General features: G+C 41.9%; 1 pseudogene; it reads left to right on the plus strand.

Annotated features, from left to right (window-relative positions):
• Positions 1-345: 345 nt before the first annotated feature.
• LOC117707129 (heterogeneous nuclear ribonucleoprotein A1 pseudogene) lies at positions 346-1,677 on the plus strand (annotated as a pseudogene).
• Positions 1,678-2,953: the final 1,276 nt, after the last annotated feature.

Consider the following 2,953-nt stretch of genomic DNA (forward strand, 5'->3'; position numbering starts at 1 on the left):
TTGTCTGTTAACTCCTCTCAGCTATTTCTAAATAAAATATGGAAAACACCCTAACAATAAACTCAGAGCCATGAATTTCCTATAGTCCCTTAACTCACAGTCTAACCATCTCAAATCAGTTAGAAAAGTTAAAGAATTACTGGGTCTAAGCCTTGTATTCCTAAATGTGTTATATAGGTACAATGCCAATGACAGGAACAATATTCATCTCACTTTCATATCAATAAAAAGCTTGTACCAATGAAAACCTTAAATTTGAAATACAGGTAAATTTTGTGCTATTTAAGAAATTATAACTTTGGGGCACATTCGTTATCTTATTCCTTTCTGCTCTTTGAAGCTGTGGAGGAAGCATCGCTGAAGGCTCTCATCATCCTGTGGTCATGTCTAAGTCAGAGTCTCCCAAGGAGCCAGAACAGCTGCGGAAGCTCTTCATCGGAGGCCTGAGCTTCAAAACAACCGATAAGAGTCTGAGGAGCCATTTTGAGCAATGGGGAACACTAACCGACTGTGTGGTAATGAGAGATCCAAACACCAAGAGATCCAGGGGCTTTGGGTTTGTCACATATGCCACTGTGGAGGAAATGGATGCTGCCATGAATGCAAGACCACACAAGGTGGATGGAAGAGTCGTGGAACCTAAGAGGGCTGTGTCAAGAGAAGATTCTTAGAGACCAGGTGCCCACTTAACTGTGAAAAAGATCTTTGTTGATGGTATTAAAGAAGACACTGAAGAACATCACCTCCGAGATTATTTTGAGCAGTATGGGAAAATTGAAGTGATAGAAATTATGACTGATAGAGGCAGTGGAAAAAAGAGAGGCTTTGTTTTTGTCACTTTTGATGACCATGACTCTGTGGATAAGATTGTTATTCAGAAATACCATACTGTAAATGGCCACAACTGTGAAGTAAGAAAGGCTCTGTCAAAGCAAGAGATGGCTAGTGCTTCATCCAGCCAGAGAGGTCGAAGTGGTTCTGGAAACTTTGGTGGTGGTCGTGGAGGCGGTTTTGGTGGCAATGACAATTTTGGTCGAGGAGGAGGGAACTTCAGTGGTCGTGGTGGCTTTGGTGGCAGCCGTGGTGGTGGTGGATATGGTGGCAGTGGGGATGGCTATAATGGATTTGGCAATGATGGAAGCAATTTTGGAGGTGGTGGAAGCTACGATGATTTTGTCAATTACAACAATCAGTCTTCAAATTTTGGACCGATGGAGGGAGGGAACTTTGGAGGCAGGAGCTCTGGCCCTTATGGTGGCAGAGGCCAGTACTTTGCTAAACCACGAAACCAAGGTGGCTATGGAGGTTCCAGCAGCAGCAGTAGTGATGGCAGTGTCAGGAGGTTCTAATTACAGCCAGGAAACAAAGCTTAGCATGAGAGGAGAGCCAGAGAAGTGACAGGGAAGCTACAGGTTACAACAGATTTGTGAACTAAGCCAAGCACAGTGGTGGCAGGGCCTAGCTCCTACAAAGAAGACATGTTTTAGACCATACTCATGTGTGTGGGCAAAAACTGCAGGACTGTATTTATGACTAATTGTATAACAGGTTATTTTAGTTTCTGTTCTGTGGAAAGTGTAAAGCATTCCGACAAAAGGTTTTACTGTAGACCTTTTTCACCCATGCTGTTGATTGCTAAATGTAATAGTCTGATCATGACGCTGAATAAATGTGTCTTTTTTTAAAAAATGTGCTGTGTAAAGTTAGTCTACTCTTGAAGCCATCTTGGTAAACTTCCCCAACAGTGTGAAGTTAGGATTCCTTCAGGGTGGTGCCAAGTTCCACTTGGAATTTATTTACAGTTGCTTGGGTGGAGAAGCCATTGTCTTCAAAAACCTTGGTGTTGTTAAACTGCCAGTTACTGTTGTAACTTTTAATGAGTTTTACCATTGAAAGGGTCATCCAAGCAAGGTCACAATTTGGTTATAAAATGGTTGTTGGCACACCCTATGCAATATCAAAATTGAATAATGGTATCAGATAAAATAACAGATGGGAATGAAGCTTGTATATCATCCATTATCATGTGTACTCAATAAACGAATTTAATTCTCTTGAAAAAAAAAGAAATTATAACTTCATCTTAATAACAATTATACTTATTTCTACCAATAGGTTATGGCTATGCAATAAATCCTAACTAATCCTTCCTGTTCTTACAAAACCACAACTTTTCCCTAGAAGACAGCCCAATATTAACCACCTCAGTCCCTAAGCCAAGGAAATAGGGGCGCTGACTCTTTATTAACTTCTTCAAGCTGATTATGGGCATTGAGATATTAGAAGAGGGACTGGGGGAAGAGTAAACTGATAAGCCTCTGATGCTTTGTCTTCACTGTATCGAGCTGAAATAGCAGGACATCAGAGGTTCAAGCAGGTCTGCTCAGCTTGCTTGATGAGTAGATACACCAAGGCTGTGTATTCTGCAATATACAATTCTCAAAACAAATTTTAGTATTAAGATAATTTTTTGTTTGAATTCTGGAATGTAGTCTGGTGGCCTGCCTCTGTCATGTCTAATCCATATAATTCTCGGAGTTTCTATGAGGCTGTGCTCCCACCATCCTCCCATTCCCACCTCCATGCTCTCAAATTCCCCAAAACTAGGGAATCCAAACTTTCAGGCACCAAGTCCATCTACTTCCACTGATGCTTAACCCCTTACCCAATCCCCTCTCTTCCAATTAATATGAAGGTGTGCTCCCACCATCCTCCCATTCCTGCCTCCCTGCTCTTGATATTCCCCAACACCAGGGAATCCAAACTTTTAGGCACCAAGGTCCTCCACTTCCACTGATGCCTGGCAAGACCACCCTCAACTTCCTATACAGGTGGACCCTGAGTCCCTCCCTTTGTGTTCTCAGGCTGGAGAGTTTAGAATGGCTACTCCATCTTGTTTCTTAGGACCATTTGCTTGAAAAATTGTTTTCCAGCCTTTAACTCTCAGGTAAAA

The sequence above is a fragment of the Arvicanthis niloticus genome, chromosome 4, assembly GCF_011762505.2.
Source record: "Arvicanthis niloticus isolate mArvNil1 chromosome 4, mArvNil1.pat.X, whole genome shotgun sequence".
Taxonomy (NCBI): domain Eukaryota; kingdom Metazoa; phylum Chordata; class Mammalia; order Rodentia; family Muridae; genus Arvicanthis; species Arvicanthis niloticus.